Source organism: Heloderma suspectum, chromosome 2 (assembly GCF_057233095.1).
Source record: "Heloderma suspectum isolate Gila_16-S chromosome 2, 16-S_ref, whole genome shotgun sequence".
Lineage (NCBI taxonomy): Eukaryota > Metazoa > Chordata > Lepidosauria > Squamata > Helodermatidae > Heloderma > Heloderma suspectum.
Genome location: NC_139459.1, coordinates 91,940,993 through 91,965,427, shown reverse-complemented (window position 1 = coordinate 91,965,427; position 24,435 = coordinate 91,940,993). Strand labels below are relative to the sequence as shown.

The window sequence follows — 24,435 nt, the reverse complement described above, 5'->3', positions numbered from 1 at the left end:
TGCAGGAAGGGAAAGCTGAAAAGCCCCTTTGTTTACATGGAACACTGCCAGCGGCGTTTATCTGTTGCAATTTTTTTCTTTATTTGTACCACTGGTTCTGAAAAGGACAGATGTGGAAACATTCCTGACATTAAACACCATGCAAAAGTATATTACAGCTGTCTTCATATGTGCCAGTTCTGCGCTGTTCACTCTCTACAGTTCCTTGCAGGAAACATTTGTTTTGCTTTTCTTTGTATAGTTTCCCAATTACACTGAAAGGTGAGAGGCATTTAAAAAATTCATTGCTCACCATTGCAAAGGACTCCACAAAGTTAGTAACTTTAAAAAATCTTTACTAGCCTACTTCCCCAGTTGCCTTTCAGGCTTGCCTTTGCTGGTTGCCGTGCAGTTATCCCGTCCTCCTCATCTGGCCTTCGGAGCCTTAGGGCATAGTTTGAGGGCACAAGATGAAGTCACCTTGCTGAAGCTAATCAAGTCCGGGTCTGGCCAGTGCCTGGATGGGAGAGCACAAGGGAACTCCATGCATGCTGTCTGGAGTTCCATGATGGAAGAAAGGCATGATATAAATGTACTAAATAAATAGCATGGCTAAGCAGGCCAGAGCTCTTCTGTCTCAAAGGGTCAGGGATTATGATCTACAAGCTTTAAGTTCTGCAGCGGATAGAACTTGCTGTCCTCTGTTTTTGGGTGCAAATCTGAGTTATGGGCTGGTAGAAGTGAAATATCTTTCAATCCTTAACATTCCCAAATATCAGCATGCACTTACTTTAGCAAGATTTAATGTCTTACCCTCTGCTCTGTTACATGGGAGGTTCCAGAAAACTAGCCTTTTAGATCATATATGCCCATGTGGAAGGACTGAAATTGAATCGGTTATTCATGTTTTACTTTGCTGCTCCTTTTATATAGAGATTACAGAGAAATTGCTGTCTGATACTAGATCAGATATAAATGTACTTCTCCACTGTTTTAAGACAACAAAGGATAGGGATACAATCGAGGCTTTTGCTAAATTCTTCTTCAATGCTATGAGAATAAGATCTCTTCAGAACTCATTTTACTGTATATTTCCCAAATGTGTTTGTAGACTCTTTGTATTTTTGCATGTTCAAAGTCTGGTCAGTGACCATAATAAAGATGGTGATGATGATAGTGTGGCATTTCCCCTATGAAAAATGGATGCTCTGCCTTGAATTTCAGTTGGTGCAAAAGAACTAATAGGTATCTATTAGTTTGGGGGTTGGACTCGATGGTCTTGTAGGCCCCTTCCAACCCTACTATTCTATGATTCTACTGCAAGCATATCCACACAGGCTTCTAGAACTTTGTAGTAAAACTTAAATATGGTTTCAGAATTCATGTAAATTCTCTAGAATATGACAAGCACTTCTTTGCAGGTAATTTGGCATGCATGAAGATTTAAATTAAATTTAGTTTGGGTCAGTGTAAAACTGCAATGCCATGGATAATAGCATAATAATATAAATCCTTTATGTAACTGTAGATAAAGCACAACATTGTTCAGTATAACTTGGTTTTGTAACAAATATGACTGTTGAGGCTGAAATAATGAGAAGCTAGATGTTCATGTTTCTGTAAACCATTCAGTAACAGCTAAACTAATTTAAGCTTCCTGAATGGAAACAAAATCATGTCTAAATCAGATTAGGAGAAGCCTGCAGTGAAATGTCTTTTGCACATGTTCTAGGCATCTTTACTTGAAATTATTCTTTCAAAGACACTCATTTCAATATATAGTTGAGTATTACTGTACTATGTACAGCTACCTTGAATGTAATTTTTGTAGAAAGGTGGGGTAGAAGTCAAATAATAAGCGTGAGGGGCTTGGACGTTACTTCTGTGTAGAATAGCTGGGTCAAAGGCAACCGTTTTGCATCAAGCCATGACTCTTGCTTATCTGAAGAGACCACCTATGAGGGAAAGGGGTGTAATTCAATTTTCATGCCCGTTCAGCTCTCATGGCCAACAAATACAGCAATTGTGATGGTAGCTCTCTTTCATGTGCATGGCTTTTTACTAGGAACTCCATTTGGACAAAGAGAATCAACTAATTTCACATAGCTAGATTTGTTTTTCTGTTTTTCTAAATATGCCATTCATTTCTAAAAGGAACTTACTTAGTGGATGTAAAGTAGACAAATCTTTTCACCCAGTCATTTTGATCTGTATGAAAGCAAAACTGTATAAATCAGGACCACAGGCCACTGATTTAAGCTGAGAAGATATGCTGATAAAAGATTCTGCTTCTGCATACTAGACGTGTGGATTCTTACAACCTCCAAGATTTTTTAAGCTTGCCTTGGCTGAGAATAATAGAATAATCTTCACTGTAGAAGCTTTAGCACAACTTTTCAAAACTATTTATTAAGATGCTGCTTTATTTACTTTAGGTTGCTTCTAATTTTTCTTATACCTATCTTAGCAGTTGTTCATGTAGCTACCATACATTCGTGCCATTTCTATTTAAGCAAGCCAGCATCTTTCTTATTTATTTTATCTAAAGTAGAGGCTTCATTTAATATGCTTTAAAAAAGCAATTGAATAGAACCTGCAGCCACAAGGCTGAGCAGTTAAGCACTCTCAACAGATTAGATACTTTTAGCTGTCTCTAATAATAAAGTATTTAATAAGGTGATGATTTATAGAGTATATGTTAATTCTGAGTCTTCTTTTGATCTGAACAAGGCAGAAAACAAGCCCAGCTATGACACTTTTCTTATGTCATCCTCTCTCTTCTTATCATAAAATGTCAACTGTAAGAACTAACTGAAATGCTCACAGGATATATTTGTAAAACTAATTGCTCATCAGCTAGGATAATGTTATTAAAACTTGGAAATGTAAAGAAGAATTACATTTGTACCTGGACAGTAAAACTAAATATAAGTTTGAAATAAGTAGAATAAATTAGTTAAAAAATAGTCAACTGTTCAAAAGTTCAATTTGCAACTAGAATAGAAAGTTCAAAAGTGTTGGCATTAACAAAACATAATATCGAAAATGTCTGTTACATCTTACTTACACAATCCTATTATCCCATCAAAATAAAACTTTTCATGTCATTGATTTCTTTTAGCTGCTGTTGTCACAAGGTAGATTTTTGGTAGCCCTCTGTCAGTTTTAACCAAAATGCCAGTCCTATTTAGGAGATTACACTGTCTTCGTTGAGTCTCATAATGATCCATTTAAGGGATTATGCTGTAAAAGTTGCTTTCCTGGCTTAATTATGATGGTATTTTCCTTTGTAAAAAAAATTAGTGTGCTATCATTTCCCCACAAATAGAATGAGCAGCACTGCATGTGTGTATGTATTGCCAAAATATATTGTACTCTTTGCATAATCTAACAAAATTATATGGTGGCCCAAGATTACATTTATACATTGGATCGCGTAATACAATCCAGTTTATGTGGAGATCTGGTTTTCCAAATTACCAAAATTTACCTTGCCTAATGGTATATCCCATTTTTTTGCTATGATGATTACATTCCTGACTTCTTTGCTGTCCATCCCCACCACCCAATTCTGCAAACAGATAGTATATGGTTCTGTCCTTCCTGGTCCGTACCAGTGCAAAACTTTTAATGCATCACCACCACTACCATCATCATCATTAAACCCCAAAGTGCCTTCATGTGGAAATTTAGCCCATCAGAGAAAAAGGTACATTAGATTATTTTTGTAGTTTGTGTTCTTGGTTATTGAACATGTTTTTTTTCCAAAACAATTATTTGGATTCTTCAGTTTTCTGTTTCAAACATTATTTCCTTAAATCAGCAGTGGGCAACACACAGCCTGTGAGCCACACGCAGCCCACACTGCAGCCCCCATTGCCCCCTGAATTCAATAACCCCCTTTTTAATGGTGTCCGTAGTAGCTACAGAGTGCCAAACTGTCAAAATTGCAGACATCGTGTAATTATTTTTTTTTTACGTTTTGGCCCCTGGACCTACCACAGTTGTCCACCCCAGCCTTAAATTCTCAGAAATAACAGATGAGGTGGTAGACCTGTTTCTGAGCACGTTCACTTTCTATATGTAAGGAACACTCCCTTTATATAGGAACGTTCCATCATGTGAACCTCTACTACAATCCGAAGTGGTACAGTCAAGAAACAAGTTTACCTTAGCTGCTGTTTATGAGAACTAGAGTTCATATACATAGGGCTGTACGCATTTAGCCCCCTGCCCCCAGAATGGTCCCCATCAGCAGAACAGGGAGGGAGGTGGTTCTCCTCCCCTGTGCACCTTCAAAATCTGCTCTGGAGGGTTGGAGAGTCTCTGGAGCAGTTTGGGGTGGGGCTGTAATGGGAAGAGAAGATGGGAATTCAGAGCTCAGTGGAGCTTTCTCCAGTTAATTTTGCATGCAGGCCATTTGTTAAAAAATATGTACTTTGCTACTTTATGATAGTTTTCTTAAAAACAAATAAAACTCAGTATTCAATAATTAAATACATTTTAAAATAGAGCTTTTGGCCTATTAAGAACATAAGATTCTTCTGCAACTCACGTATTGTATGAAAGCTTAGCATAGTGTAATGGGGTTACTCTACAATATTTAGGATGTGGGTTGCACCCTTGGGGAAATATTAGGACTTCAAACTTTGGTGAAAGAGTTTAAAGACTTTCTTGGCAGACAATAGTAATTTTGCTATTTCTTTCCCCCCCTGCTTCTTCTGCATTTCTGCTTTAAGACTTGATGAGTGCGACTCAAATTTTCACCAAAACAAAATAGATCTGTATACTTAGAAAACACTCCTCCACTTTACTTTCTCCCTCACCCTCCCATTGATCCTCGTACTTCAGCTGTCTTAAGTTGAGAAATGAAGGTTCAGGCAGGCTGATGCATGAGAAGGTCTGGCAGTTAGTGCAACTTTTAGAGCACTGATGTGTTCCCTGAAGCCCGGTCCTAGTTAGTAACCCAGAAGCTGAATGTTGTACTACCTGAAATTTCCATTCAGCTTTAAAAGACAGAGCATATGCAATGCATTACAGTAGTCCAATCCAGAGATTACCAGGGCATGCATCACTGTGACCAGGGTATCTCTGTCCGGGAAGGGATCATAGCTGGGACACCAGCCTTAGCTCATGAAAAGCAAGATGCCACAGACTACTTGGACCTGCACTGACAATGCTGGATCAGACATTACCCCAAAGCTGCAAACTTGACCCTTTGGGGAGAGCGCAATCTCATCCAGAAAAGCTTGAATACTCTTTCCTTGGTCATACAAGCCATCTGCTAAGAAGCAGTTAGGCAGAGAGAGGCAATTGCCTCAGGCAGCAGATGCTGGGAAGTGGGAGCAAGGTGCTGGAGCAGAGAACTGTGGGCCAAACAGCCTGCCTTGCGCCACCTAAGCTAGCCTGCTGCCTTCATGTGTGGTGGAGGATGCTGTCCCACTGCCAGTGTCGAAGAAAGATTCATCTGTCAGTCTAGCCAGCTTTTTTATATAGTATAGGAGGGGGTGCCATCATCTCAGGCAGCAAAATAGCTTGTGCCAGCCCTGCTAACAGGACCCTATCTGGAATGAGCTTCAATTTATTGCTTCTGCTCCAGTCCATTACCACTTCCGGACCTTGATCGAGCCCTTCTATCGCCTCACCTGAATCCTGCTCTGAGATATAGAGTAGGATGCATCAGCATGCTAATGGTACCTCACTCCAAGATTTCTAGATGACCTCATTTATTTGACACTTGCGTGTCAGTGGGAACATAACCTTGTGTGGTACAATTAAAAACATAACCCTCCTGCTTTTTTCATCACACGGGTTCTTTTTGTCCTATTTGATTTCATAACACTGTTAACGGCATAGTGTTTGAACTGTACAAAACAAATCTGTTCATGGAGAACAAACAAACTTTACTCAGAGGGCTTTATGAAACTGATCTGCATGTTCTGAGAACACAGAATGCTCTTCAGCCCCTCCTCAGTTCTCTAGAGAAATTCACCAGTGAAACGGATAAGAAATTGATCTCTCTTCCTTAACTCCATTTTGGGAAATTACAGTGTAATTAGGCTTAATTTTATTTAACCAAATTATTTTTGTTTACATTTGATATGGAACTGAAACATTGGAAGTGAAGAACCTTTTATCCATATGGGTTGGGTTAACAGATTTTGTTGGGGCATAACAGATTTTAAGTTCAGTGCTTTCCTGAGTAATTCCAGCCTTACTCCTCCAAGTAAAGAATTCCAATGCTCCACCTTGGTTTATTTAAATAACATGCCACCCTCTAATATTGGTTTTAATGTTAGCAGAGTTTTGTTGGCATCTAATTACCTCTGTAGAACATAACCTCAAACTACCATGTATTTGTTTACATTCATAATTTTCTCCACCTTCATCCTTGCAAGAAACACACATTTTACAGTGAAATCGTATTTTATAGTTTACAGTTTTGAAATTCCAGCTATGATTTGTCAAAACTCGAATAGGTGGAACTGTGTGATGCAAAACTATGCTTGTGTAATTTATCCTTTAAAAATGTTAATGTTTTGTGCTGCTGTTGTTTCCAATGGAAAAACTAATACATTAATTTGTTTAAATCCATATGTGATTGGGCAGTTTTGAAGGAACAGGAAGTGGGAAAAATTCTCTTTTCAATTTTTTGCGGCCATTAGAGTCTCAGAATGTGTAGTATACGCATTGTTCACATTTTAAAATTAACTTCTCTAATTAAAGTAATTACTGAATGGTGTCTAAACAAGACACTGGAAAGTAAGGGAGGAGGAGAAAGAAAACTTAATTGCTGATCCACACTCCGTAATTTTAAGGGTGGGGAAACAATAGAATTGGCTTTGTTCCACACTTTGTAGAGGGAGAACATTATCTAGGCAGATGCACCTGGCATACATTAAAGGCCTCTACTTACCAGCCAGTTGTTTCAGAGAAACACCATTAGTAAGTAATGCATTTTTTTAAATCTTGTGTTTATAGAACTATATTCCATATACTTGCTCCTAACATTTCACCACTCCCTATCTTTGCTGTATGTATCAGTTTTAATCTTCATTCTTTGACTCATCTTCTGTGTATCTTGTCTATACACCTACTAGAAGATAAAGAGTTGTTTACTCGTGTTAATTTCTTTTAAATAGCATTATTTCTGTTTCCGGCAACATTCCTGTAATAACCCTCAAAGCAGAATACAAGCACAGTGAAGTTCACTTGTTAATGAGATTAATGCTAGACATTTGAGGGGGAGGACACCTGAAACAGCTACGTGGTGATGAATGCAACAAAGTTGTCAACAATCTCTAATTAATGTATTTTGCTCTGAAGCTAATTTTTAACAAACTATTTTAAAGGTACATTTATGGGCAACATTCTTAGAAGCATTTTGCAGGTCCTGAGTTTGGTCTGGCTTTTAAGTTGCTACATATCTAGTCTGTTTTCTTGGACTGATTTAAGACAGGGTTGCAAGCTTCTTAGATCTTTTGAGTACAATGACGAGAAACATTTCCTATGCAAAAGCCACAATGAAATAAATGAGACTTGATATGTTCTTGTCCAGCTTCCTTTAATGTCAGTGGAGACTGCGTAGGAAATGTGCCCATTCTTTTTTTGTTTACTGACAGTTTAAATTTTTTACGCGTACTTTAAAATGTGTAGCTTTAGTCCAAAGAATGTTGTAAAAATAATCAGACATAATTTACTGAAATAATGTATTCATAATTAAGTCCAGAAATAAAGTCAAATATTCATGATGTATTAGCATAATTCAAGAGCATACAAAAATAATATTTCAAGATGTGAATGAAATCCAGATATTTAAATAACATATTATGTAATAATTAATATCAGATGAAAGTAAAAAGAAAAGAAAAAGAAAAAGTGGTTTTCTCCCCTTAATCCATATTGTACAAAACACATATATTTGATTGTAATAAATTTGATTTCTCAGAATACATTGATATGGTGAAGCACTGTGTATTTTTTTATTTTGTAGGATGCAGTACAGTTATTGATAGTTCTACAAAATGATGTTGAAGAACAAGTAGAATATTACAGAAAGTATTCTAAAATAAGTGTAACAATGTAAGAATAATCTGCTATAGCATCCAATAATTAAAGTTTACCCATTATCTCTAAAGGTAAAGGTGTCCCCAACCAGTCGTGTCCGACTCTAGGGTGCGGTGCTCATTCCCGTTTCTAAGCCGAAGAGCCAGCGCTGTCCAAAGACGCTTCCGTGGTCATGTGGCTGGCATGACTGAACACCGAGGTGCACGGAACGCTGTTACCTTTCCCGCTGAGGCGGTACCTATTTATCTACTTGCAATTTCTTGCTTTCAAACTGCTAGGTTGGCAGAAGCTGGGACTGAAGACGGGAGCTCACTCCGTCACGCGGCACTCGGGTCTCGAACTGCTGACCTGCCGACCTTCCAGTCTGCAGTTCAGCGTCTTAACCACTAAGCCACCGTGGCCCCATCATTATCTCTAGTTAAATATAAATTTTAATCTATTATTAATTGTGTTAAATAGGTACACAAAGAGTTATGTAAAGGAAGTAAGCTTTCAAGCAATTTTTATCCTGATTGCCATTAAGGAATTAATCAAACATAGATGTAGTTTGTAACCATTTAGATTATTGGACTTTTATTTGTAGTAATAAAAATTAAGGCAACAATCAGTCATCATCAGCACCAGTGCAAATTCTCCTGCTGCCTTAGGTGGGGGAGTACACACATGCCGATGCCTCCCCTGTCCTGTGTTGCCACCGCATCCCACAGGATCTGCTAAGACAAATAATCTACTCTTACATTTTCCACCTTGTACGTTTTTGGATAAGATATATTGAATGCATGCCAGAGCAACCATGATATACAACCTGTATTTCACAGACTATGTGCAGCAGTTGTAGGCAAATATATTGGCACAGATGTCAAGGCTTGGGCATTTCATTCTTGTCTATTTGAATTTTTGAATGATGGTTCTCTGGTTTTGTGAAGCTGGAAGTGGTAAATTGTATGTTAATATTATGTAAAAAAAAAAAAAAAAAAAGTCTAACCATCAGAACACTTCCCAGGACTGAGAATTTTTCTGCCAGGTGTCCTCAGGTGTGGATATGGGAGGGGATTTTGTAGCTGAACTTTACCAAATAATCAGGTATTGTGATTTATAGTGGAAAACAGTCACAGACTCTCAGCCCAACCCACCTCACAGGGTTGTTGTTGTTGTGAGGATAAAATGGAGAGGAGGAGAATGTAAGCCGCCTTGGGTTCCTTCCAAGAGGAAAAAAGGCGGGGTATAAATGCAATAAATAAATAAATAAATAAAGAAAGAAAGAAAGAAAGAAAGAAAGACAGTGCAACTAAATGCATAGAGTTAGATCCAGTATTTTATTGCACCAGCAGGAACACCCCCTGAGCATCTTCTGTTCAGAAGGCTCCAACTGGTGGAAAGGAGGGAACTTGATTTTCACTGATTATCCCGTCCTCCTGGAGCCCCCAGCACCACCTTCCTCACTGTTCTGGAGAGGCCCCCAGTTTTCCAAAGCTGACTTTCAAGGGACACAGAGGACTGCAGGGGAGCAGGGAATTGATGAAAATCTTGTCCTCCATTCTATCAGTGGAAATGTTCTGCCAGATCAGAATCCTCCTGTGGACAGAAAAAGCCCTTTCATCTGCAGGAGACAAATGCTGGATCCAACCCATTGTCTAAGTCCTGTTTTCTGTTCTCCCTGAATGTGAAATGAAGAAAGAAAAACAGGAAGAAAGATTCCGACTACTTCAAACTTGCTAATGTTAAGACCGTATTTCAAATATACTGCTTCACATTGTTTTAAGAAGAGTTGTGCATGCAATATGTTGCTTACACAAAAGTAAATTGGCATTTTGTACCATTGAATTCATTCCCCCCTTCTTTTTGCAAAATACATTCAATTTCTACTGAACACCCTCTCTTAGAATTTTCAGTGATTAGATAAGTTTTTAAATGACCTTTGAAATACTGTACTCAGTTTATCCATTATTACGTAATCAATGTTATATTACTTATACAGATTTTGTGTAAATGTGTGTGTGCAATATGAGTGTGCAAAGCACTTACAATATTTCTCTCATAAATGAATTCCACCTTTAATGTCAGGCATTTCTGAGTTACGATTAGCAGTAATATTAGTGAGTGGGATACTGACAAAAGGTAGACAGAAAGTGGATAAAGAAGAGGTTTTTAAGAGTATCTTTAAAAGAGAAAAATAAAAGAAAAACACAACTGATTACAAGATAACAGAATCTCTTGCAGTTAATTTGTGTGGCAGGTTAGCTATTTAATTTGAGTTTAGAAGGTGGTCTCTGATACTTGAATGCTTCATCCTGCATCATATAAAACTTTCTAAACTAATCGAGGGTGGAAAATATCTGGTACAGATTCACAAAATATGCAGAATGGGAGTGAAATGTAGACTTCTGGATGTTTTTTGTATATTAGATCATTCTTGAGAATGGAAAATAATAGGGGAGTAAAGTTTGTGAATTTTTAAATTAATTGCTACAGTGTTCAGTTTTCATGGGTTTAAAAAATAATAATTGTTGTTTTATTGCATCTAAAGGCAGCTGCCGGTGTGATCACATCACTCCGGTGCTGAAGGAGTTGCTCGGGTTAGCAGTTGTTTTTCAGGCCAAATTCAAGGTGTTGGTTTTGACCTTTAAAACCCTATATGGTTCTAGCCCAGCCTATCTCAAGGAGCACTTCGAGCAACACCAGACAGGCCACTCAACAAAATCAGCCTCGGATGGCCTTCTCTCTGTCCCATCAGCCAGGACAGCTAGGCTGGTGAGGATGAGGGAGAGGGCCTTCTCTGTGGTGGCCCCCACTCTGTGGAACTCTCTCCCTAAGGAACTCCACCATGCCCCCTCTTTAATGAGTTTCCACCACGCATTGAAAACGTGGTTGTTCAGGCAGGCATTTGGGGTGGGTTAGGGTATTTTTAGAAATATGATGTTTTAATATGGAATTTTATTGTTTTAAACTGTTGTATTATTGTACATTGCCCAAAGTGGCCGGGTGACTGGCCAGATGGGCGATTAAGAAATTTAATAAATAAATAACACCTTAATTACAGATGGTGACAACACTGTGATCTGGGTTTTATAATAGTCTCATGTTTAAAACTAATTGAGAACTGAAGCTTAGGTAGCGGTTTTGATGTTGGCAGTGGTTTTTGATGTGTAGGCTTCCTTAATGGGAAGTGGAGAGCAAACTAGCTGTGAAGCTGAATATATCTTTGCAGTTAATTTTCAGGTTGAAAGAAAATGCGACTAGCATGGAGTGGGAGGGGGCTGATAATTTGCAGGCTTGCAGCAGGTGTAGCAGGGAAGTTTAACCCTTTCCTTCTGCACTGCAGTCCTCAGGAAAAGTCTCTCCTTCGCAGCTGGTGTTTGCTTTGGAGGAGAGCTGTTCCTCAGGACCGCAGCAGAAAATTAAAGGGTTAAATCTTTGCTGCCATCTCATGGATGCTATTTGCATTTTTAAAAAAACCTGCATATTAAATCCACGGACTCTCATTTAGCATCATGTTTAGTTTGGCCCTGAAATCATACGAAATGAATCATGGATAAAATTACTGCAATCTTAAACATACTTACCAGGGAGCACAGTGGGACTTTCTTCCAAGTCAACATACCTGGGACTATACTGTAAACTCAAGGAAGCCAATTTCCAGTGTTACAGGCCTGTTAAATAAGGTGTTAAAGATGAAAGATGACCATGGAAGTAAATGCATTGAGAACAGTCTTCCTTCTCTTTACTTTAAACTGCAGGGTGTTTGTTTTATCTCAAACTTGTAATGCAGGGGCAGGGGCTGAAAGGAATCATTTAGTGGGAGTGGACTAACAGCTCCTAAATGAAATACCATGACTATATTGTAATTAAACATGAGACAAGCAGATAGATATATACACACAGTAAGTGACCCATGGCTTTGTTGATTTCCCTCTCCACTCCCTGTCCCATGAAAATTTAGGCGTGCCTTTCCAATTCTGTTGCGTGCATTTATTTATTTTATTTTATTTATTTATTAAATTTATTAATCGCCCATCTGACTGGTCACCCAGCCACTCTGGGCGATGTACAACCCACCATAAAACAATTTAAAACAATAAAATTTTACCATAATTTTTTTTTTTTTAAATACCCTAACCCACCCCAAATGCCTGCCTGAACAACCACGTTTTTAATGCACGACGGAAGCTCATTAAAGAGGGGGCATGACGGAGTTCCCTAGGGAGGGAGTTCCACAGAGTGGGGGCCACCACAGAGAAGGCCCTCTCCCTCGTCCCCACCAGTCTAGTTGTCCTGGCTGATGGGACAGAGAGAAGGCCATCTGAGGCTGATCTTGTTAAGCGGCCTGTCTGGTGTTGCTGGAGGCGCTCCTTAAGATAGGCTGGGCAGGAACCATATAGGGTTTTAAAGGTCAAAACCAACACCTTGAATTTGGCCCGGAAAACAACTGGTAACCAGTGCATTTTAATGTTTGTTCCCCAGTGGTAGTCATTTTATAGTCTTCATATTTAAATATATTTTTAAGCTTAACTTCAAGAGCCTGGAATGTTTAAAGCAGGGGTCCACAAACTGTGATTCAGGCCCCCAGCTGCTGCCAGCAATTGACAATTGCAAATTACCATTTCCTCTCCCCCTCCCCTCCCCGCCCCGCCCCGCCAGCTTTGGCAGGAACCATAGAGCTCCCAGAATGGCTTTTTTAAAGTAAAAAGTAAGAAAACAATGGAATGGTGGGGGCTGGGAGTGGCTGGGGAAGTGTGCGTCTATATATTGGGGAGGGTGAAGAGTGTGCATATTAGTGTATGTGGGCGGAGGTAATGTGTGTGAGTGAATGTGCATGTGGGGGGAGTGTGTGCAAGCACAGACATATGTGCATCTCCCTGGCTGGCATCCAACACTGTATGTGGCCTTTGGAGGCAAAAAAAAAAAATGGTGCACACCTGGTTTAAAGGACTTTTTTGTGAGAACTTACTTTTACGTTCATGTAAAATGTCCTTTGCACTATTAAATGTTTACGGATGAATTATTAAACCTCAAAAACATAGGTTTGTAGCAGAAATTGCTTCCAATTCCTTGAGTAGCTATGGCAACATGATTTGTCCCTTCTTATTAAATGGTAATATTATTACACAGATTCACTTAAATGTCATTAGCTTCTCTAAAAAAGGAGTACCAAGAAGTTCTTTTCCTTGTAACAGGCTTCAGTAAAACTCTTCCACAACCATTTTTCCGCCTTAATCTGTTTTTAAAATAAAGAATATGCCTACATAGACAGCTTATGATATACAGGGCAATCAACATAAAATCTATGTGTATAGAACAGACATTAAAGGTTTAAGATAGAGTCTACTCTCTCTCTCTCTCTCTCTCAAATGGAATTATTATGCTTAAGGGTAAAGTTCTGATGAAATGTTTCTTTGTGAAGGCTAGAGCTGGGGAAAAATGCCATATAACCTGACCAAACCTGCTTAGGAGCCACCTGGTTTCCATTTTGCTAGCTCAACACTTTGTTAGATCTTATAAGTTTAATCATTTATGACATTTCAAAGCACTCAGATTGCATGATGGACTTCAAATTTCTCCTTAAGTGGATCTTCTTTCCATTAGATGCATTATTGGAAATACATTTTGCATAGAGTGGAGAAATTTTCCTGTTAAAGTCTATCTGGTCGGTATAGCCACTGACTAACACACACACACACACCTCTCCCCAAACATTTACTGAGAAGAGGCCTAGTTGACATCCTTCCATTTACTGAGAAGAGGCCTAGTTGATCAGGTAAGTAGTAACCTGGTCTTCCACTCTAAGAAATTGCGTGAGATATTGTAGAAACTTACACTGGCTTTAAATTGGTTTAAGTATCATGGCTTCCCCCCAAAAACCAAGGGGCAAGTTTTCTGTGAGCATATTCAGAATTTTATTAAAGCCCCTAAACCTCTCCATGGAACTACAGTTTTCAGACTCTTTTGAGAAGTAGTGACTTATTTGTTTGGAGAGGAAAGGTCCTAGTATAAGTGTCAGCTCAACTAGGTAGCTGTATTTGATGTTGACCAAATGCAACAGAGAACACGGCTTCTGTACTTTCTTTAGATGTATACCAGATGCAGTGTAAGGCATGGGGGGTGATAAAAAGCTATATAACTATTAAAGGCATTGAAACCCTTTCCTCTGTTGCCTCTGACCTAGGCCTGAATTGCTTTTCATTTATTATATTTCTATACTGCCCCATAGCCGAAGCTCTGGGCAGTTTACAAAAATTTAAAAACTATCACAATACATCATATAAAGTATAAAACTATTCATGTAATGACATAGAACAAATAGCACACACAGCAACAACTTATATCCAAAATATCAGCCAGAGAAGATCAAAGAGACTCCTTATATGCTGCCAAATGCCTGAGAGAAGAGGGCAGTTTTACCCTGGCACCGCAAAGATGACAATGTTGGCGCCAGGCGGGCCTCATCAGGGAGATTATTCCATAAATGGGGGCCACCACCGAGAAGGCCCTCTCCCTTGTTGCAAATTAATCTCAATGTCTTTTCCCGTTGTTAGACTGAATCCATAAATACTCCAGATTGTTATAAAAATGCATGAGATTAAAATCACTAGGACACCTTGATACGAACTGACAATCCTGTGGTGGCAGAAAGGGCACAGATTCAAATGATGAGTAGACAATGCTAGTGTCTTTAAATCTGACCATGTAAAATCTGATCTTCTTAAGAGAGCCAGGCAAATATGAGTCAACATAAAGCACCTTCATCCTCAGGTAGCTTTGTGGTATCCTGATAAGGATTAGAGATCCTACGTGATAGCCCTCCACACACAACCTGCTTCCCATATAGATAACTGCTGCTTGTCACAAATCTACCTTTAGTGTATTTCTTTCAGATCTTTCCTCTTGTTTTAGCCGATTTTTCTTCTTTCCTATTCTTCTGAAGCTCTTTGTGAACGTACAAAGAGCCCTGCTGGATTAGATCAAGGCCTATCTAGTCCAGCTTTATGTTCCCACAGTAGCCAATGAGATGTCTGTGGGAGCCCATAAGCTGGACATGAGTGTAATAGCACCCTCCTTCTCCTGTTCCCCAGCATTTGGTATATTGCCTCTGATATTGGAAATTATATCTAGCCATCATGACTAGTAACCATTAAATATAGCATTTGGTTTACACACCAGAACGAGCCTTGGGTTAAGCTCTATCCATGCATTCCAAAGAACATGTGAGGGATCAAACATGCCCCCAATGCTCCTGTGTGTGCCAGGCCCCACCTCCTTCATTCCACGAAGTTGGAAGCAGGGTTCTACTCACATTCAGTTGGAGGCAAGTGGAATGCTCCATCTGATGGGGGATCCTGGAAAAGCAGGGCCCCAGGCAAATAGAGCATTCTACTTGTGCTCAACTGAACACAAGTAGAACCCTGCTTCAGACCTCACTACTCCACACACAGCAAAGTCAGGGAATGAAGAGTTGGCACCCTGGCACTTACAGAGACATTGTTGGTGTAGGCAACATGCATGGCCACTTCCCATAAAAAGAGCCATGCCGGGTCAGAGCAGGGGTCCATCTAGTCCAGCATTCTGTTCATACAGCAGCCAACCAGCTGCTCACAGCAAACCCACAAGCAGGACATGAGTGCAACAGCACACTCCCATTCATGTCCCCCAGCAATTGGTGTACATGGGCATACTGTCTCTGCTATTGGAGGTAGCATATAGCCACCAGGATTAGTAGCCACTGAAAGCCTTCTTCTCCATGAATTTGTCTAACTTCCTTTTAAAGCCATCCAAATTGGTGGCCAATCACGATGTCTTATGGTCGCGAATTCCATAGTTGCACTGTGTGAAGGAAGATTTACTTTTGTCTGTCCTGAATCTCCCACTTCATGGGATGATCCCAGGTTCTAGTATTATGAGAGAGGGAGAAAAATGTCTCCCTATCCAGTTTCTCCACACTATGCATAATTTTGTACACCTCTACTGTGTCTCCCCTTACCCGCCTTTTCTCCAAGCTAAACAATCCCAGCTGTTGTAACTTTCCTTCATGGGGGAGTTTCTCTATCCCCTTGATAATTTTAGTTGCCCTTTTCTGCACTTTTTCCAACTTCCCTTTGAACTCCCATGTGATTTACAGAATGCATGAACAGGGCTTCAGGGAGACCTGGTTTTGAATCCTTCCGCAGCCATATGAATCAAAGGATGTTTTCACACACAACGACTGAAGTGGCTCATGCTTCAGTCCTGGTTTGAAATGCAAGTGTACCTTGACCGGAATGCTCATTCACGTTGCAAATACCTCTCTTCCCAATTCTCTTTCTGTATGGGCAGGTGTTAGCATAAGCAGTGTGAGAAAGACCATTTAAGACTCCTGTGAAACTGTGCTCACAAGGTGTCCTTGCAAGTTACAATCTCTCAGATTAACCTAATTCACAATGTTGTTTGTTTATTTTGCTATATTTATACTGCCTTTCCATTCCAAAATGACCCTCTCATGGGAGTTCACAACATAAAATAATCATAAAGCAGATTAAACATCAAATACAAAATTCACAGTAACAACCAACTAAAAACTATTCATTCCAAAATCAGCAGTAAAATAGCAGCAACAGTTAACATTACAACATAAGAACATAGACCAGCATCATTATCAGTCAAAAGTGCATGTAAACAACCTGGTCTTTAGAGCCTGTTTAAAACCAGTATGAGGAGCCAAACACATTTTCCATGGAAGGGAGTTCCACCATAATGAAGCCACCACTGAGAAAGCCCTGTCTCTTGTACCTGCCAGCCTGGTAAACCTTACCAGAGGGCCTGACAGCAGGGCATCCATGACCCTGTGAGAATCAGTTTAAATAACCCAGTGTATGCTGACCTCAGCCCCTTGGAGGAGGCTTGGCATATAAATGTGATAGGCCAGAATGATGGCTGTAAAGTAGTTTAATCCTTTTGGCTTCACTGAAATTAAATCCACTGCAGATTTATTTCCGTTCATGGTTCTGGGTCCTAATTCAATTCCAGATTAGTTTTTCCTGTATTTGAACCCTTTCATGACAGTGTATCAATCTGCTTGTTAGCAGCTGGTTTTGTGGATACTTTTATTACATTCACATGTTGGTTAAAATGAGCACATGTTTGTCCCTGAAGGAGAAATGCTTGCATTCATTTGAAAGGAAAGAGCCTAGATGAAAACACCAACATTCAGAAATATCATTTGAGGTATACTGTGACAAGGTCTTTCTAAATGTGTTTGCTGTTAAATAAGAAACATCCCTTTGAGTTCTTAGTAATATTTAATTTTCCTTGATTTCTGTCCTTGCAAGGAGAAGCAGTTGTTTTAAGAATGTTTTTGCTTAATTGCAGCCAGCAAAAACCAACCCTAAAGGCAAATTGACAATGCAAAGAGTTTATGACTAAAGAGCTTAATGGTCCCCCTCCACTGCCTTTTATTCTTTTTGATTTGGCTCTGTGAGAGATACCCTGAACCTATAAACCCTGTTTTTGGACCAGTAGTATTTCTTTCTTATCTGTATTTAATGAGGAAGCTGTGTCTAAAGGAAGCCGGTCACTATCAAAGCTACAGGTTTGCTTTGCTTTCCCCTCTCCCTTTCCCGTCTTTTCATTCTTTTTAAAGAGAAGAGTAGGAAGGCATTCTGTTTTACTTTGGGAAAACTTGTAAAAAATTTACTGAGAGAGCATTTTACATAAACACCCATTTTAAGCAGGAAAAAACTGCTTGATTCTGTTGTGTCTCTGAAACTAGAAGGCTTCTCTTTGTGATATTCAAAGGTCAAAATCTCCAATTCTGTTTTGGGACTTGTTTGTGTTGAGTTTTAGCCAGCGTTCTCCAGTACACAGTAGTGATTTTTTTTTAATCCTTCTCTCCCCACACCCAACTGCTGTTTTCAGTCAGGATAAACAGTTCCTTGCCATAATAACATAGACAAATATAGCAAAGAACCCATTTCTGGGAGAATCGACTCCCCTTGCATATCTTAACCATTTTTGGGAAGAATTGATCTATCTGTATATGTAGGAGAGGGAGGCTGTAGCTGTAAATTGAAGTGACATCATATGTATTACTCCCATTGATCCACTTTTAGACTACAGCCAGGATAAAAGGAAATGGCATCAGGGAGGAAGTATGCTCATTTAGGCACAGATCCCAGTGTGATAATGGAGTAATAATAGAAATCACGCCACTGTCAATTGGTTGCTGCATTAGTCCAGGGCACATTTCTCCTTTGAGGAGGCTTTCAATGACTTCATTCAAGTGCAGCCTGTAGCAAATGGGATATTCAGCATACCAGCTGTACTCCTTTAGTGATTTGTGTCCTGGCTTAGGGGTGCAGCGCAAGTAGTCATGCTGTTGGATGCTCAAGTGCATATATCTGTGTCACATTTTTATGGCTGCGGAAGGTCAGTAGTCAAATGTTTCAATGACATTTTTTTCTAGTATAAATTGTGGACCTGGCATTTATTACATTATGCTAATATAGAGGTTGACAAATAGCCTCTTTTAGGGTGGGTGGTCCTCTGAGATGGGAGGCCAGTGACCTTGTAGAAAGCGGTGAGAGAGCTTTGGAAGAGGCAAGATTGGTTTTCACTGTGCTTTTTACGAGTTATTGGGATAGAAGGCGCCAGGGAGATAGTCAGAGAATGCATTTTTAACAAAAACTTGTACTTGCTTCATGGAAACTTTTTCAAAGCAGTTGACAGTTTTGGGCTTTATTCCGCCATAAAGGATAGTGGTTTGGGCACTTTAAATTGTAGCTTGTTGGAGATAAATTACAAGTATACATACTTTTGTATATTTCTACTGAATAGTTGCATAAACTTACACTCTACATTTGAAGAATCGAAGTCTGCATAAACTGCATAGTAATAATCTGCAGTTCTGGGTGTGTGTGTTTTATTTGACTGCATCTTTTTATATTTGTTTTTCTTCTTTTTCAAACTCTATTTTGCTTTTTTGCATTCTTCTAAATGGATTTTGAAAGTTACAGGCTCAGTAGTACAAACGTCAAAAAGCTGTGTGTGTGATCGATCCCACAGAAAAGTACAGCACAATTCAACATGTGTTGTCTGGAACACGCTGATTTAAAACCTTAATAGTTGCAGTTACAGGATTATTCAGCTTTAGAAACAGAGAGTCTAATGCAAGTTACCATATCAGGGGAAATTACTTCTAGATGGCATATGGTGCTGTTCTTTGGAATGTTACAAGATAGTTCAGTGTGCTTGATCACAGCATAATAATTTATTTCCTCTCTCTAATACTCTCACTTGAAAGCACATTTGGCACAAACAATCATGGGAAAATAACTTTATTTTTTATGGGATAAAGATGGGCTTAGAAAATATCTGCTTCACATTGTGTCTCAGTAATGCACATGTTTCATACCAGCAGAGGTCGCTGTATTTTTATCACCCATATTTTTCTGCTCTTTTTCACTTCGTTTGTTAAATTTTGGACTGCTTCCTAGCCAAAGCTCTCAAAACGTTCCATTGCAAACATCCGCTGCAGCTCAAGAGGCCTATGCTTGACTCAACACTTTGCATGCATAAAGCTCCCAGGGACATAAGTACTTCCTCATTAGCTTTGATGTCACAGGGGCAGCATAATCAGAGCACGCATGTGTGTGATTTGCATGTGTGTGATTTTTACACTTATACGGCAACACTTTCAGAGCTGTGGTGTGGAGCTGCGGACTTGCAAGTCTTACATTTTCAGGTGGACCTAGAGTCATCCCACTACTTTTCAGTACTTGTAACTGAATCTGTCCTAATATGAAATGAAACCATCCCACTTGGAGTACTGACAGCAGACATAACCTTTTTCCTTTTGTGAGAGTACTCTGAAGTGAATAATTTCAAAATGGTGGCATTCCGCCCAAAAGGCACTTTCAGTGGTATTGTTGACTTTTGGAAAATTTAAGGAAACAGCTCAGAATAGTATATGCTGGTAACAGGAAGGCGATAGGATAACAATGCTAGCAAGTATTCAGAAGAAATGTTCCTTATGGTATACTAGCAAATATCACAGTTGTTGCAAATCAACCAACCAATTTGTTTGATCATATAAACAAATACGTGTCAATGGAAAGAGAGCTGATACGTAGAAAGCTTATCACATATTAAACAATTAGTTCCTAATTTAATGCTAAATTTAATGAGGCTTAAATTGGGTTGTCCTTAAATCAGGCTCTGACATGAGTGTAAAACCTCCAGTAGTTAGAATGTACATTTGCTTTCTCTTTTGCATTCTGTTCGGTATTAACAATATTCACATTGCATGACTAGCTTGAGAGAGTATCTTGAGCATGTCATAAAACACGCCTTATGTAATTTATGTGAAAACGGTTCAAGTTTGTCCTCAGTTAAATTTATACAGCATTGGTTGTTTCTTGAACTGATTAAAATAACTTAAGGGAATTTTTTAAAAATTGAGAGTTTGATGTTCTGCATGTTGCATATACAGATTAATGTAGTTCATATGCAGAAGAATGAAAGGAAAGAAATACACATTTTAATATCAGCATTTTTGTAATGGCTTTTAAAGTGAGATTTTGTTGCCTATTCTTCCTCTCTTTACAAGTTCAGTCCTGGAGTCAGTATATAGGCCTATCTATATTCAAGCATTTATGTTAGAACCTTGTTTTATTAATGTTTCTTTATTAATGTTAGTAGCAAATGGACCTGACTTTGCATGGGTTGGAATAGCCCTTAGTTTGATACAGCAAAGCATTCAAGCAAACTTGGAGTGCGACCTTGTTGATTTTCCTGGACCTCTTAGCGGCTTTTGATACTACCGACCATGGTATCCTTCTGGATAGGTTGTCTGGGTTGGGAGTTGGAGGCACTGCGCTGCAGTGGTTCCGCTCCTACTTGGATGGCTGATTCCAGAAGGTGGTGTTGGGGGATTATTGCTCTGTGCCTTGGGAGCTATGCCATGGGGTTCCACAGGGCTCTATTTTACCCCCTGTGCTATTCAACATCTACATGAAACCACTGGGGGAGTTTATCTGGAGGTGTGGGCTGAGGTGCCATCAAGAAGATACCCAGTTCTACCTCTCTTTTTCATCAAACCCAGGTGAGGCAGTGGCTGTTCTGAATTAGTGCCTGGGCATAGTAGTGGACTGGATGAGGGCCACTAAACTGAGACTCAGTCCAGACCAGATTGTCTGTCCAGCTAGGTGATGTTCAATCTGTTCTGGATGGGGTTACACTGCTCCTAAAGGTTCTGCTTTGTAGTTTGGGGGTACTCCTGGACTCAGAACTGTCACTTGAGGCACAGGTGGACTTAGTGGCACGGAGCACTTTTTATCAGCTTAAGCTGATATACCAGCTATGCCCTTATCAGGACAGAGATAGCCTAGCTACAGTTATCCTTGCTCTGATAACCTCTCATCTGGATTACTGCAATGCATTATACATGGGGCTGCCTTTGAAAAAGGTCTGGAAGCTTCAGCTGGTCCAAAACAGGGCAGCAAGATTGTTAACAGGGACTGGCCAATAAGATAACATTACACCAGTACTTTTCCAGCTGCATAGGCTGCCAGTCCATTTCCAGGCCCGATTCAAAGTGCTGGTATTAACATTCAGAGCCCTAAATGGCTTGGGGCCAGGTTATCTGAAGGATTGTCTCCTCCCATATGTGCCTGCCTGGACCCTAAGATCATCTTTAGGGGCCCTTCTCCATGAGCCCTGCCAAAGGAAGTGAGATGGGTGGCTACCAGGAAGAGGGCCTTTTCTGCTGTGGCTAGGGATGTTGGAGAATTCCGCCACGGACTCCAATGAGGCTGGATCCTTTAGAATCCGGCCCCCCAGATTCTAAAGGATTAGCTGCAGCGTACCCACTAATACCTCTTTAGTTACAGATCTGCCAGCATGTACTCTTAATATGAAATTCAGGATTGGGGGGTTTCAATGAAAGGCATGCATAAAAAATAGATGGTTCTTACTTGTTTTCTCTTTGCTGTAATAGGCTACGTAAGTATCTATGTAGCCTATCGCTGCAAAAGACAGGGATGCCAATGGCGTAGCGGCCACCATTTGCGTCCCTGCCTTTGCTGTGATAGGCTACATAGATACTTTCAAAGATACTACATAGCTACTTACATAGCCTATCATGGCTTGGCAGTGATGCAAATGGCGGCCGGTGTAGTGGCCGCCATTTGCAGCCACAGCCCAGCAGGGGCTAGAAGTCTGGCTGCAGCCGGCCCCGGCTGGCGGCTCTGGGGAGGATTCGGGGGGGGGGAATGGTTTGCCTCCCCTCCCCACCGCGGCCTGCCGGAACGGGGTAAGTATTTCGCACACCCCTAGCTATGGCACCTCTGCTGTGGAATGAGCTCCCTGGAGAGGTTCACCTGGCACCTACATTGTACTCCTTTTGGTGCCAGGTGAAGACCTTTTTATTTTCCTAGTATTTTAGCATTTTAGCTTCCTGGTGTTTTAGCTCTGATGTTTTAAATCTGTATTCTAAATATCTGCATTGCTGCTAGGTTTTATTCTGGTTGTACTGTTACATTATGGTGTTAAGCTTTCATATTTTATATTGTTTTATGCTGCACCTTGTGGTCTTAATCTTTGTGAACCACCCAGAGAGCTTCAGCTGTTGGGTGGTATAGAAGTTACATACATACATACAAACCTACACAGCTGTCAGAGCTAGACACATAGTGCCTGCTCTGTCTGAGTGAAGCTATGCCTGCTGGCACCCGTAGCATAGCCCCTGCCATAGTGCATCCCTATAACCCACTATGGGGGGGGGGCTCTTCTCCCCATTGCCCTGAGCGGGGACTGCTCCATGGCAGGGAGCAGGCATATAACTCTGTCCCTCAGCCAAGTAATCTACCCTAGCTTCAAGCTGTGTGGACTGCAAAGCTATGTACTGATGAGGGAAGTCTGCCCCTAGTGACTGAAGATGTTACTGCAGGATTCAACCACATGGACACATTAATGTGTTTCATAAACAAAACAACCCTGAGGTGCATACCCCTAGATTCCCCTTACTATGCATGCCAAGTGTCAGTTGCCTAGGTTTCATGGTCTTGGTGCTGTGGTGCCAATGGACGGACAGACAGACACACACACATCTGTCCTCTTCAATTATTATAGAGTAGCTGCAGCGTACCCACTAATACCTCTTTAGTTACAGATCTGCCAGCATTTACTCTTAATATGAAATTCAGGATTGGGAGGTTTCAATGAAAGGCATGCATAAAAAATAGATGGTTCTTGCTTGTTTTTTGGTTTTGCTAGATTTTCTGCAGTTCTTCAAAGCCAAAAGATCTCTGCTACATAATACACAGCTACATGAGGCTCAGTGAGGTAAATCAAGGACATGTGGTTACCTTGCTTCTACATTTCCCTGCTTTTCTTGGCCAAAGTTAGATCTTTAATGAACTTTTAAACAATAGCTCCTTGTATGTGTAACATATACAGTCTATGCCAAAGATACATTTCAAAAGAAACCTCAACTACCCTTCAATTTCTAAATCTTTGGTGCTGTTTCTGTTAGAAGGCAGGACTTTTTCTAAAGAGAAAAAGTGACATTTATTAGATGGTGTTATGCAACATTTGAAATAGTGCTTTACACTATTACATTCAGAAATAGTGCTTTCCCGGAAGTCTCTCCTGTATTTTAGTTTGGGGGGGGGGCACACATACACGCAGGTGTTCTTGAGCTGTCTGCTAAACTTTTCAAGTAAAGTGAACTTGGATGTGGGGAGGGGATGGAAGCATATATATTGCTATCTTTAAGAACCATAATTTTTGGTTTGGGGGCACAGTTAGGTGTTATATTCAAAATATCGATTTCTTTAAAAAACCAATTTTCTTCATGAAAATCGCACAGACATAAGTTCCACTGAGCTTGCCTCTTACTAAGCATGCTTAGGGTTGGAGCCTTAGATACACATTTGATGTGTGTGTACAGACATATCTAAGAAATATATAAATATATAAGTACAAGCATGTACGTGTGTGTGTATTGCAACTCACCTTAATTAAAGGGGCATTATTGTACCCCATTCTTGTATGTGTGTGTATGATACACAACCATATTATTAAAAGTATTGCCACAGAAGTGCTAGAAGCCAGGTCCAGTTTCACGTGACCACTGTTGGCTCGCAGCCACCTATAAAACCTAGCATGTGATGAGTTGCTTCAGTCTTTGCCAAACCAGTCACATTCATGTATCGCCATGCGTTTGATTTGTCTTTTGGCACGAGGAAGCCTACTGATATATGCATGGTGCAACACACATGCAACAAGCGCAGCTTAGGCTGAAGCAGCTGGAAGTCAGCATTGACTAGGTTTCTCAGGCAGCTTCCATGTGCTGAAATAGTTGTGTAAATTGGCCCCTAGAGAGACCCTTCAGAGAGTCATAATCATAGTAGCTAATTCTGC

General features: G+C 40.0%; 1 protein-coding gene and 1 long non-coding RNA gene across 19 annotated transcripts in view; both read left to right on the top strand.

Annotated features, from left to right (window-relative positions):
- AOPEP (aminopeptidase O (putative)) overlaps positions 1-24,435 on the top strand; it is a 237,667-nt gene that overhangs the window by 175,579 nt on the left and 37,653 nt on the right. The gene's annotated exons all lie outside the window — the stretch shown is intronic.
- Positions 6,367-9,052, top strand: LOC146352480 (uncharacterized). The gene is made up of 2 exons (XR_014787743.1): positions 6,367-8,117; positions 8,465-9,052. It is a non-coding gene; the product is annotated as an uncharacterized LOC146352480 (long non-coding RNA).